The sequence below is a fragment of the Arvicanthis niloticus genome, unplaced genomic scaffold (assembly GCF_011762505.2).
Source record: "Arvicanthis niloticus isolate mArvNil1 unplaced genomic scaffold, mArvNil1.pat.X pat_scaffold_957_arrow_ctg1, whole genome shotgun sequence".
In the NCBI taxonomy this organism is placed as follows: Eukaryota; Metazoa; Chordata; class Mammalia; order Rodentia; family Muridae; genus Arvicanthis; species Arvicanthis niloticus.
The window spans coordinates 20803-35062 of record NW_023046522.1 but is presented as its reverse complement, the minus strand read 5'-3'; the positions used below and the strand labels follow the sequence as shown (position 1 = coordinate 35062).

Genomic DNA, 14260 nt, shown 5'->3' with positions numbered 1-14260 from the left:
CAGGGTGCCCTGTCCCTCCTGGCAGTCTACACTATTTGGGTAAGCTGATGGCACCTGCTGTCACACAGCTTTTAGCATGCTGAGGCAAGCCCAAGTTTTAAGCTTCTCATTTAGATTTTGAGACTGGCTAGCTTCTTTTCAATTCTTTTCCCAGAAAAGAGAAAAGAAATCTGCAAACATAACATTTTTCCTTTTTGTACTTGGCTACCCAGATAGAAAACTGAGCAAAAGCAGCGCCCAGGCGGCCAGGGTGGGCACAGCAGGGGTGGAGCGGGAGTCTGCAATTTTAGGGTGACCGGGCGGGTCCGAGTGCTGCCTGCAGAACACCCCATCCTTCTTGGCCCTCAGCCCACTGAGAAGTCTGGCTTGGGAGCCCAGGGACCGGACACAGGCTGCAGCTGGGCTTTCCCGCCGGGCGGCCGGCGCACTCGAAGGCTCAGCGCTGTACTCTCGGCAGAAAGGGCCGAACCGCCGGGCTCCTTTGTCTGCTCCCTGCCCCACCTTCCTTCTTCCTGCCGCCTCCCCCTCCTTTTCAGGCGCGGCTGACGCGGCGCGGTGGAATGCGTTTCCGGAGGGAGAGAAAGGACGGGCAACCCGGGAGAAAGATCTTTTCGGCGGGGGCGGGGCCGGGGCTGGGGCCGGGGCCGGGCGGCTTCCTGAGGGACAGGCGCGCCGAGTCTCCGCCCACTCACTGAAGAGCCGCTGAAACCCGCGGGGCGGCCGAGGCCCGCCGACACTACCCGAGACCATCCGAGAAGCCGAGGCCCGACGACGCCAGTCCGAGACCCTCCGAAAGGCCGAGGTCTGCCGATACGGACCCGAGACCCTCCGAGAGGCGGAACGCGGCGGAGCCCGGGCCGCCCGCGTGTCGGGCGGACGCTGCGAAAAGGTAAGGCCGCGGGCGTAAGGACTTGCGGGCGCGGGCTCTGGGCAACTAGGCTAACCAGGCGTGTCTCTGCGGCCTGGGCCGGGCGGAGTCCGGTCTTAGGGACCGGGGCGCACGGCCTCGTTCGGCTGCTGCTCCCCGCCCCGCCCGGCCTTGTCTAAGGGAGATCGCGAGCCTGGCCTGTCACACCGGGGCGTGGCAGTGCAAGGGTGGGTGCAACAGGGATCGCGGTGCCCTCTGACCTCAAAGGGGTTAGGTCCGTCTGTGCCCAGTGGGCGTCTTTCCCGAGCGCGGCGCGGGATCCTGGGAACCAGGCCGCGGCGCCCGTGGTCCGCGAGGCGGTGTCCACCCGGGGCCTCGTGTACTGTGGCTGCCTACTACCCTTTCTCATGCCTCCTAGTGACAGGCTGGGTTATTGACCGCCCTGATTCCGAATGCCACAGTGAATTTGAACTTTTAATTTGAAGCCTAGTACTCGGTGGTAAAACGAGTAATAAATTATACTATTTCCGTTTCCTCATCTTTAAAAGAGAAAAGGAGCTCCTACACTAATTATAGTAATACTTGTGATACGAGGTCAGACCCAGCTTCCAGCATGTGTTTACAAGTACTGACCTCACTGCAGAACCCTGACCCATGGTGGTATTGGGACTGCTTATCTCCTTTTACAAATGAAGAAACTGAGGTGCAGGAGTATAAGTAATTTGGAGAGTTCATGGGCTCACCTCCAGAGCTTATGCTTGAACTTTGAGTAACCTTACTAATGTAAAATAAAGAAGGCATGATATAGGGCAAGAGGGTTCCAAGGCAGTGCCATGCCAGTCTGGACTTTGTAGTAAGACCTTGTCTAAAAAAAAAAAAAAAAAGACACAGTAAAGTAATGTAAAACCACAACTTAGACAATAATGCTTCATCTACATTGGTTACTTTTCTTTGCTCCTTGCTACCTTAAAAAGATCTACAAACTCAGAATGTTTTGGTAACATTAGGAAGGTTTCCTGGATCTGCCAATCCACTTGGGTATGAAAAGGGTAGTATGACCAAGTTTTTGTTTTGTTTTTGTTGTTGTGGTTGTTGTTGCTTGCATAGGACAAACAGATGAATTCTGATTAGATTTCTTTCTTAAATCACATACAGCCATTACAGTAGCCATATCCTAGATAAATCTGTAGAACGGACTAAGAAACTTTAGTTGAAAGTTACCTCTTGCATACTGAAGGACATCAAGGCTGGAAGGGAAGGATCGCAGTATGATATCCATGTTTATGAGGAAGTTTGATTGATTCAACCATGGTTAATGACCACAGATGATAGAATGACAAATAGAAAATGGATGAAACACTGGTATGTTGTATATAGGCACTTGGGGAGAGTAGAAGATACTAGAATGCTAGTTCTTATGTGAGTAGAAAGCAATTTCTAGCTTATCTGTTGAATTTACAGGCCTACAGTTGAAGAGTCTGTTGTTGAGGATGTGAAGTTCTGCATTAAGATGGTTTCTTTAGTTTTAATTTATAACTATTTGTGTGTGTGTGGGTGTATGCCATGACATGCATGTTTGGAGATCAGAGGATATATTTGTGAGGTTTCTTCTTTTCTTCCACTATCATGTGGATTCCAGGGATTGAATTCAGATTGCCCAGCTTGGGGTAAGCATTTTCATGTGCTGTGCCATCTCACTGAGGTTGTTTCCTTTTTTTTTTTTTTTTTTTAAGGCTTTGATTTGTTTATTTTATGTGGGTGCGTTTTTTTGCCTGCTTGTAAGTTTGCCCTGTGTGCGTGCAGCACCTGTGGAGGCCGGAAGAGGGGGTCAGATCCCCTGGAACAGGATCCACAGGTGGCTGTCAGCTGGCATGTGGGTACTAGCAATAGAACCCAGTTCCTCTGGAAGAGCAAGTAGTGCTCTTAACCACTGAGCATCTGTCTCCCCACACCGCCAGGTTGTTTTTAATCTTCAGTATTCTGTACATGAAAAGTACAGAATTAACAAAGTTGAAAAATAACTGGATTTAGTACTTTTAACACCAGTTGTCTTTAATTTTCTGGTCAGCCTAATTTGAATCTGTTCTGAATCAACATCAATGAAATGAAAATGTAGTTCTGTGTTGGTTAACTCCACAAACACTGCTCACCTCTCCTCACTGTTTATTATTAGGAAAATTAATTGACTTGACAGATGTTTGTCAATGTAGTTCCTTTACTGTCTGGCATTTTTCTAACAGAGACCCCCACCTCCCCTGGTTTACAGGTAGAGAGGGAGATATATAACATAGTATGTTGTTTGGAGAAAATAATTTTATTAGTGTTCTGTGAATGTATGAGCACTAATATTCTTAACTATGTTACCAGCGTGGTGAGATAAACATGTTGAAATTAGTAAACGTTTCAGAGGATTTTTTTTTTTTGCAGAATTTAAATGTAAATTTTTTGATGTATAACAAGCCCAGCTGATCTGAAGATTCATTATGGATGGAATCCAAGATTGTATTTTGTGAATATGTTAAAATAAGCTTTTACCACTTGTCTGCAAATTAGTTTTGGAGTTGATTAGTGTTTCCTGTTATATTACTGTTTATTGGGACTTTAGGTATAGGTTTTCAGATTTTTTGTTTATCATATGTCAAATAGTTGGTAATCAAGAATGTGAGGATAAAGGGAGGAAAGAGAGTAATTGAGTCTTCTGGATCAGATCTAAAGTAAAGTAGTAGCAGTATACAGTCTCAGAAATCGGAAGTGTGCTGAGGTTAAAGGACAGTCCACACAATTTGACTGGTTAGAAATTGAGGTAGGTAGGTGACAGCAGTGTACCTCACTTTCAGGAGCTGTATGAAAAAGAATAAAACTGTACTTTGTAAATTTCTCACAGTTTGCAAACTTTATTTTGTGTGTGTGGCTTTCGAAGATAGGGGCATTATCTTTACCAATATGTCTATCATGTATATTGTAAATTTCTCAGAGTTTGAAAACTTTGTTTTTGGTGTGTGGCTTTAGAAGATAATAATTATCTTTACCAATATGTCTAGCATGTATATCATCATAAAGTGTATACATGAGAAAAGAGGCTCCTTTAAATTTATAGGAGAGCAGATACACATGCGTACATATCTGTATACACATAAATGCATGTACATATTAAATATTACAAATATAAATTTTTATAAATAGAAGCACATATATATATATATGTATGTATGTATGTATATATACTCATACATACGTATCTCTTGTAGGAGCAATCTCATTTTACCAAGGCTTCAAAATAACAGGTTTCTAACCCCTGGTATATGTAAAATAACACAATAGACTGTAAGAAAGAGTATAAGTATTTTATAAGACCAGTCTCTGTTTATAGCTTTTAAAAGTTCAATGTATTTATCATGTATAATGTTATTGAATTGCTATAAAGATGTGTATTTTAATTTATAAATAATGGGCACATGGCTAATCCAATTTTTTTGTAGTGACAGAGATGAAACTCAGAAAGATTATAGATCCCAGTGGGGAAACAAGAATTATGCTGTTTTAAGAAGGGGAATCAGTGAGCTGGGGTTCATGTTGAGGGAAATAGAAAGGTGAATGGCCAGGTGGTGCATTTACCCAGGGAGGCAGTGCTACTACAAGAGGGTAGGATCTACCATGCTGAGCTTTTTAAAAGCCATGGGGCCTAGGATTTGGGAATTTTTCATCTATCAATGCTGGTTGATAGTATAGGCTGCAAATAAAAGCGCCAGAGTGTAGAGTAGAGAGGCCCTTGAGAGGAATAGGGAAAGGCATTCACTTTCCTAGTTTCTTTGAACTTTTGGTTCCTTTGCCGGCCATTTTAGAGAGTGTAGGAATTTGTGGGGGGTTCCAGCAATTAGCATGTTTAAATTAAAGACTAGTTTATTTCCACAGAGCAGTGATCAGAGTCCCAGTTTGATTGAGGCTTCACATGGGAAACCTGGGTTTCAGTGCAGGTGCTGACCCTGGATTATTATATAACATTGGTGTTCCACTCCCTAGGGCTTTGGTTTCACATCTGCACTGTTGCTCTCACTTCGAGATAAGAGGTAGTGGCCTGATCACTGCAGAGTACAATTTTTGTTTTTTCACGAGAAACCATTTTCTTTAAATTAAAAAAAAATACTTTAAATTATGTGTAGGTATGTGTGTCTTCATATGTCTTTGTACACATGGGTGCAATTTCCTTCAGAGGCCAGAGGCTTTAGATTTCTTAGAGCTGGAGTTATAGAAGGTTGTGAGCCACCTAATAGCTCTGGGAACTGAACTTGGGTTGTCTGGAAGAGCAGCAAGTGCTCTTGACTGTTGAGCCCTCTCTTCTGCCCTGAGCAAGCATTTTGTGTCATAAGAAAGTATAGATGCTGTGCGTTGATACTGGGAAGAATCTGTGCCAGGGATGATTAGTCATGTCTGTTATTGGCTGCTCTTTGTCAGGTTGTGCATTGCATTGTGGCTCGTCAGTATATTGAGTGGTTGCCACTGCAAAGACATGTGCTCAGTGAGTGTGATCCAGGGGTCGGGATGTCTTTGAATTTGAGTGTATTCCCTATTGGGACAATTGTGTTCCACTCAGGAAAACATGACAAAGAATAGTTTATACAGTGTACTATGCCAGATGATACTCTTCAGTTTTTTGAGGAAAAGGTCAGCAGTGGCTCAAGTAGTTTTGGAAGGCTTGGTGGAGAAGATGAGGTCTGAGTGAGGAATGAGCTGACCTAAGGTGTGGATGACATGAAAGATGTATTTAAAAGAGAGCAAAAGAAAAGAAACAACTAAAAGTCATAAAGGTAGAACAAAATTTGCATTGCATTTTGCTTAAGGAATGTAATTTCAAGTGGAAGGGTGAAAATATTTACATGCAAATTCTGCTATATGCCATTAGAAGCACAAAACATATTCACAGTCTACATGCTTGTTGAATATTTAATTTCATACTCTGAAATTAGGGTGCAAATAGCTTTCTAATGCCTCCAGTATTTTATAGATTATATATGATTTATTTTGTTATGATTTTTGACCTTCTTAGAGGTCAGTTGTGGAGTATTATTTAATTATTAAGATATTGAAATTTGAAACTGTACATTTAGTAGTCTAATGTTACATTTGGAAAATGCAATAAAATATAATAGACATGAATTATCCTGAAGTATGGAAGCATGGCTTTAAAAGGATTGGAGGTGTCTCTTGGGGTAGAGTGTCTCTTGTGTTCATACTTGCAAGGCCCTGGGTTCAATCTCTAGCACAGAACAACAAAACAAGTTGAGAAACACATATTAAAGAGTTATTCAGACCCCAGCCCCAATGATAAGAAAATCAGTACAGAAATATTTGTTGCTAAAACTTATCCACCAGTGTCATATTTTATCCTTTCCCAAATTCTGAAATAGGTGTCACTCCTAGCTTACTCTTGAGTCAAATAAGAAATGAAGTGACTTTTCTATAGTTTTATTTTATGTATGAGTACAGTGTTGTCTTGAGACACAGCAGAAGAGAACATCTGATTCTGTTACAGATGGTTGTGAGCTACCATGTGGTTGCTGGGAATTGAACTCAGGACCTTTGGAAGAGCAATCAGTGCTTTTAACCACTGAACCATCTCTCCAGCCCTGTACTTTGCTTTTTAGGCATTTGTTGTATAAAGTATGCTGGGGTTGTGCTTGTTCTGTCCACACCAGGGTGAGAGAAGGAAGATAGGATAAAAGGTGGTGGTCGAAATGAACTTTAACAAGAAAAATTTTTTGGAAACCAGTAGATAAGATTATGTAACTCAAAATTCCTCCTAATTGAAATTATGTATAGAGAAAATGCTTTTGATACCATTAACAGTTAACTTTCTTTTTAAAAGATTTATTTGTTTATTTATTTATTTATTTATTTATTCATTCATTCTTATCTGTGTGCCTGCATGTATGCATGTGAACCGTGTGTGTGTGTGTGTGTGTGTGTGTTGCTGCCAGCAGAGGCTAGAAGAGAGTGTTAGGATTTCCTGGATCTGAAATTACAGATGGTTGTAAGCTGCCAGGTGTGAATGCTGGGATAAGGACCTAATTCCTCTGCAAGAGCAGCAAGTGCTCTTGAGCACTGAGCCTTCTTTCTCTCCAGTGCCCAGGTAGTTAACTTTTTCAAGATTTCTTACACTTACATTTGGGAACAAAGTAAATTTTGTCAACTGAAACATTTGATAATTCATATTTTCCCCATTCATAGGGAAAAAAAAAGAAAAACAGGAAAGAAAGGAAGATAAAATTTGCATATATAGAAAGTATAAAGGGACAGCTTACTAGGTTAGTTTGTAAAGTTTTAGTTTTGTAAAAACTGGGAAGCAGTTTTTCTTTTCTCACTGTAGACTGGCTGTTTATATTTTGGTTTTATAGCTTTTCTTAAAATGTTTTATTTTCAAAATCGATCTGTAGTTATACCTTTTGGGCTACTTTTTTGGCTTCTTATATCTACTACCCTTCACCCTAATCCCATCCAGCCCCTCCTTCTCCCTCCCCCGCCCTCCCCCCCCAACACTAGGTAGCTGAGAAAGAAGGTTAGAGGGGAAAGGGGGCATAGACCTCTTTAGGACTACTTCCTGCTGATTAGGTGCATTGAGTTCCTTGGGGCAAGTCCAGTCTTCATGGTCAGAATATCTCTAGCCAGCAACCAGCAATCCAGGATTCAGGAACCAGCAGTCCAGCAATAGCAAAGGCAGAAGCAGAACCAGCAGCTGCCACCACAGGCTCTTGGGGCACTCACATTTACATTCTCTCCAGAGTCCCCAGAATTCCAAACGTAGACTATTTGCAAGAGAGAAATCATAGTTAGTGGCTGTGGACAATCTGAAGCAGCCCCAATATCCCACACCTGGAATTAAAACAAAAACATATTCACATAACATTACTGGGTTTTTAAAGAAACCAAAAATCTCACTCTGTTCATCCTTTGACAGTCATTAGGTTAACTTTGTAGTGTCTGATTTGAATTTGACACTTGCCCATAGGGCTGCCCTTCTTTCAGGTAAGGGTCATGGAAGTAGATGTCAGTTTTCTGTTACCACATATTCTGTCTGTAGTCTGTTCCTTTCCTTTGGTAGTTTGTATTTTGTGTGACACCTTAGGTTTGATCTTGTTTTGTTGATTATATTTCTGGAGTTTATGAGTTTTGAAGAGGACATTGATATTCTCATTTTCCTTGGGGTGGTGGAATCATCACTCGTCATGAATTGTAGGTTTGATGTATCAACATGTATTTTTTTTTTAAGAGATCTATTTGTGTATTTGTGTTGAGAGTTTTTATAGATCAGGTTTTTTTTGTGAGAATTGGATCAAACTTATTAATTTATTGTTATTACTGTTATTGCTGATGTTGTTATTGTTACTATTTTACTGTAGCCTAACCAACCTAGAACTCACTGTATAGAACAGGCTAGCCTCAAACTTACAGAAATCCTCTTACTTTAGCCTCAAAGTACTGGGATTACAGGCATGAACTATACTCAGCTTCAAACAAAAACCTTCATTGTAGGAGTTTATTAGGCTCAGACAAATGTTTTATTGGTTAGAAAGGGTTTTCATTGAGTTCTTCAAAAGTCTTTTGTTTGTAGTCAGGGTAGAGTTTTGGCTGGCATTTAGGAAGCTGTCTAGGGAGACTGTTGTGTACCTACAGGATGGTAGGCTGCAGTGAGCTGCAACTAACATTCCTATCTTAGATTACCTAGCCTCTTTTTTCTGTCTGTACTGGCTGGGTTTTGTTTCAACTTGACATAAGTTAAAGTTATCAGAGAGGAAGGAGCTTCAGCTGAGAAAATGCCTCCATGAGATCTAGCAGTAAGGCATTTTCTCAATTAGTGATCAATGGGGGAAGGCCCAACCCATGGTGGGTGGTACCACCCCTGGGCTTGGTGGTCCTAGGTGCTATAAGAAAGTAGGCCAGTAAGCAGCACCACACCATGACCTCTGCATCAGCTCCTGCCTCAGGTTCCTGCCCTGCTTAAATTCTTGTTCTCACTTCCTCCAATGATGGACTATGATCTGAAAGTGTAAGCTGAATAAACTCTTTCTTCCCTAGTTTGCTTTTTGATCAAGGTGTTTTAGTGGTAGTAAGACACTGTCCTTGTTTTCTTCTTCCTTGTGTGTAAAGATTATCCTTGTATTTAAATGCTGATTTCTCTATCCTATTATCCAATCCAGACACAGCATTGGGGAGTGGGGATTGAACACAGGGCCTTGCATACACTAAGCTAATGTTTTACTACTGATATTATCCAATGCAGACATAGCTTTGGGGAATGGGGATTGAACACTGGCCTTGCACACACTAAGCTAGTGTTTTACTACTGATCGTCATCTCCAACTGCTGAGCACTTCATTTTGTGTGAACTGGCTTATACATTCCTTGTAGAGGCCAGAGATTGACAGAGGATGTGTTTTTCAACTGTTCTCTAACTTATACTTTGGAGATCTCTCACTGAATTGGAGATTGGATTTGGCTGTGTTGCCTGAACAGCAACCCCCTGGGTCCCCTCGCCTTTGCCTGACCACTCCCCATGTTAGGATTATGGACACACACCATTGACACCCAGCTTTTAACACAGATGCTAGGGATTTGAATTGAGGTCCTCATACATGTCTGTAGCAAGTAACTTTGCAGACTGAGAAATCTCCCTAATTTTAAGGTCCTTTTCCTTTTAAGAGTAATTTCTATAAAAATAGCAATAAATATTACTATATTAGTATAAATATTAGTATAAATATTAAAAATTACTAATAAAATTAGTATAAATATAAAAAATTAAATTAAAAATTAAAAATTAAATTAAAATTTTAAAATTTTAAAATTTAAAATTAAATTAAAAATTAAAATTAAAATTAGTATAAATATAAAAAATTACTATTTATACTAATATGAATATTAGTATAAATAGTAATTTCTATAAAAATGGATTTCTATAAAAATAGTATAGGTTGAATATTCTTTATCTGAAAATTTTAAGTGATGTAAATCTCTGAATGTCAATATGGCACAAAAAATTCTATACCTGTTGTCCCTTTAGGGGTCATTAGTATGCAGATATTATTCAGTTGAATACTTAATACTCAATACAGGCATGTATGTAAGTTATATATTAAACATAAGGAGATTTTACATTTAGACCCAGGTCTAAGATATTTTACTACATGTAGCTATTTCAAAATCTGAAAAAAGTCCTGTACTTTGGGCCCTATGTAGTTTGAATAAGGAATACTTAATCTGTATATATCAAGTTTTAAAAGATTTCATTTGTAAAGGATGTGCACATCTTTAATCCCAACACCTGGGAGGCAGAGGAAAGCAGATCTTTGTGGGTCTGAGGCTAGCCTGATCTACATAGAGAGTTCCGGGTCAGTCAGGGCTTTGTAATGAGATCCTGTCTTAGTAAAAGGAAATACCAGGTGAATTATTTATATTTTATTAAAAAATTAAGTCTTTAAAAGTTCAGAAGGGGGGCTGGAGAGATGGCTCAGAGGTAAAGAGCACTGGCTGCACTTCCAAAGGGTCCTGAGTTCAATTCCCAGCAACCACATTGTGGCTTATAACCATCTGTGTTGAGATTTGGTGCCCTCTTCTGGCTTGTAGCCATATATGCAGGTAGAACATTGTATATATAATAAATAATTTTTTAAAAGTTCAGAAGGGCATAAGTATGGATAAAGAGAAGTATGTGGGTCTGTTTCTTACTAACTGGATTATTTGTAAGCTATCCTTAAGAATATTTTGCTCAGCTGGGCGGTAGTGGCGCATGTCTTTAATCCCAGCACTTGGGAGGCAGAGGCAGGCGGATTTCTGAGTTTGAGGCCAGCCTGGTCTACAGAGTGAGTTCCAGGACAGCCAACAGCCAGGGAAACCCTGTCTCGAAAAAACAAAACAAAACAAAACAAAAAAAAGAATATTTTGCTCAGGGATGAATTATGATACCTTAGATAAAAATTGAATATGCTTTTAAAAATCTTAATGAGATACTTTTGTGGGAACAAGATACAAACTGGTATCTATTTAGAAATTAAGATAATTTGTTGGCCTCCATTCACTTTGAATGTTTATTAAATAAACTCATAAAACATTATAAGCTTTTTTTTTTTTTTTTCATTTCTGTGGTCTGAGTCAATTCTAACTCTAGATGGATGTTCATCCTTAGAAAATAGTGGCTAAGTGGACCTTCAAAAATATACTTAAGCTCAAAATCAGGCTGTACCTTCTGAGTTCAGAAGATCAGGTAACGATTTCATCTGTAAGGCTTAAATAACCATCTGTATAGCAGAGGTGGTCTTCTTTCTGAGCTCCTGAGTAATGTCAGAGGACAAGGTCCAGCATAACATTTTGAGCATTATCTTTTTCCCTTTCCTTTCCTGCCTCCAAACCTTCCCATATACTCTTCTGCTCTCCTTTAAATTCATAGCCTCTTTTTTAAACCGATTATTATTGCATGAATATATGTGCAGTATATGTATATATTTCTAAGTATAACTTGAGTTTATATAATGTTACACGTGTGTATATTTTCAGGGCTGATCATTTGGAACTGGACAGCCAATGCTTGTGCTCTTCTCTGTGGAGAGGACTAACTTTTCCCATCCCAGCTTTTCTTAGTTGCCTATAGTTCTGGGCTTTTCTCAGTCCAGTTTGACATGCCCATTGGTGTCATCCTTGTTCAGCTCATGTTTGGGCATTTATATTGGAGAGGCTTTGTGAATGTAGCTTCTGATGTTACTAGGAGACACAAGCTAACAGCAAATGTTCTAATCTTCTGGCTCTTACTGTCTTTCTGCTGCCTCTTCCTCAATGTTCCCTGAACTTTAGGTGTGTTTTTGTAGATGTATCCATTGGGACTGGGCTCCACAATTCTGTATTTTGAGTTTTTGTGGTTTTCTGTAGTGGCCTTGGTTGCAAAGGGAAGTTTCCTTGTTGAGGGGTGAAGGCTACACTTATCTGTGAGTATGAGGACAGACATTTATAGATTGTTCTTAGTGATTATGGTGGTTTGGTAAACTAGAGGTGGTAGATTCTCCTCCAGTAACTATGACTTCACAAGAACTGAGTAGTTAGCTAGATTTTCGGTAGAAGGCATGGTTTCCCTCTTGTTGAACATGGTTTTTCTCTTGTTGAGACGGTGCTACATTCAATTAGACTTAATAATTATTGTCAGACAATAACCAACCAGGTTATCTCTCTCCATGGTGCCATGCTGTTTGTTGTTGGGGTTTGTAGGCGTCATAGCTGGGTAGGACTATTGTTTGCTTCCCTCTTTTGGAAGCTTGCATGGTGCTCTTTGGTACCATGAAAGCTAGTCCTCAGGGAGGGGACATTCAGGTTGAGGATTATCTTTGAGCCAAGTACTTGGTGCTGTATCTGTAAATAAGACACTAAGATCTTGTTCTCTTGCCCCCCACCCCCACCCCTGCCCAATCCATTGGAGGGAAGACCAATATTAAAAGTAGTTACAGATGAGTAAAATATTAGAATGGATCTCCATAAATTAGTGTGTACAGTGGCTACTGGGCCCACATCTCTTCTCCATAGTGCTATTGTCCATTTCCTGTGTCCTCAGTTATCCTGGTTTCCAACTTGAGAAGGAATTGATAGGGGAGTGGCTTTGTTGTGGTGAAAACTAGCATGCCCATATTCAGAGTCATACATTTCCAGTAGCCTGAGTGACTGCTCTGCTCCAGGGCGGCCTCTCTTTTATCATTTGTCTTTTTCCTTTCCATGTCTTTGCTACTTTTAGTCTGCTCTCAGCCTTCTTTTCTTCCTAAGTTTTCATTTCTTTATAATACTGTGTATATTCACTTGAATAATGATCTCTTCTGTGCATATCTTTAACTCCAGCCTATCTCCTGAGATCCACATCTGTCCCCACTTTCCTTAATTAAACAAATATCAGAGCCTATAATCACCTAAACCATCTAGCTGTAGACTTGTTTGCGTTTCCTCATTGCTATTGTGGTGTACATTTTGACACAATGAACTTTTTTTTTTTTTTAAGATACAGTCTCACCATCTGACCATATATTTCATGCTAGCCTTTGATTCTCATTCTTCTTGCTTTAATTTTTCTTGAGTGTTTGGATTATAGACATGAGGCAACACATGTCTGTGACATGTGTGATAAACTCTGCCTGCCTGTAAGATGTCAATCTTGTCCCTATCCTGGTCTCCCCTAATTTCCTGCTGTGTTTATATAGTCATGTTCTATCTTGCCACAGGCTTTTCTGTTTCTCAACTGTGACAATAATCAAAGTTTAGCCTCTTGCAATCTGGTTCCTGCCTGCATGTTTGCTCTTACTCAGTTCCTGCTATTTTCAGCACATAATGCAAATCTTAGAACTAAACTACTTTTAGATTTTAAAAATAAAATGTATATTTTTGATAAAGACTTTTGTGGTTGTTTGAATGAAAGTGGCCCCCATAGGCTCATAGTAAGTGGCACTGTGAAGTAGTGCCCTTGTTGGAGTAGGTGTAGCCTTGTTGGAGGATTGTGTCACTTGGGGTTAGGCTTTGAGGTTTCAAGCCCTTAAGCCAGGCCCAGTGTCATTCTCTCTTCCTGCTGCATGCTGATCCTGATGTAAAACTCTCAGCTACCTCTCCAACACCATGTGTACCTGTGCTACACATGCTTCTATCCTGCTATCTCCCTATAGTTAGACAGTTAGGTGTCTTTAGTACACCATGTCCTGTGTTGATGTAAAACACATCTTGGACCTCAGAAGGGATAGTGCATTCTATAGCCAAATATGACTGACCATGACCTGGTAACACAGATTTAGGTTATCCTAGATTCTGTGTTCCAGTTTGATATGTAGTTTTATGTAACATAACAAAGAAAACTGTAAGTCAAGATACTTTCCAAGTACAGCGGTTGAAGGAAAAGTTAGAGAGATGGGTTACGGCAGAGTAGGGAAATCTGGCTTCAGATGCCAGCTGGTGGAAGCTGATCATCTGCTAAGTTAATACATTCTAAAGGATAACTAGTGCTCTGTTTCTACATTCCAAATGACTTATCTAGTGGAGGGCTGTATTGGTTACTTTACTGTTGCTGTGATAAAATGCCATGACCAAGATAATTTAAGAGTTTGTTTTGGTTTATGGTTTCAGAAGCATAAGAGTACATAATTCTAGAATGGCATGGCAGCTTTAATAATAAGCTGTGAGATCACATCCTCAATCATAAACATGAAGCTGAGAGCAAACTGGAAGTGGTACAAGTTTTTTTAATTTCAAGGCCTGCCCCCAGTGTTATATTTTTTTTCTAGGCAGACTAAATTTTAATTAATAGGGATCCCAAATAGGGATCAGGTGTTCAGATACCTGAGCCTATGGGGGACATTTCTAATGCAAACTACCATAAGGGCAATA

At 40.2% G+C, this 14260-nt stretch overlaps 1 protein-coding gene across 1 annotated transcript in view; it reads left to right on the top strand.

Annotated features, from left to right (window-relative positions):
* The first annotated feature begins 710 nt into the window (after positions 1-710).
* The window catches only part of LOC117702545 (integrin beta-1-like), a 33531-nt gene continuing 19981 nt past the window's right edge, over positions 711-14260 (top strand). The window contains exon 1 of the mRNA XM_034493632.2: positions 711-889. The gene's annotated coding sequence lies outside the window, so the exon portion shown is untranslated. The remainder of the gene's footprint in view (positions 890-14260) is intronic.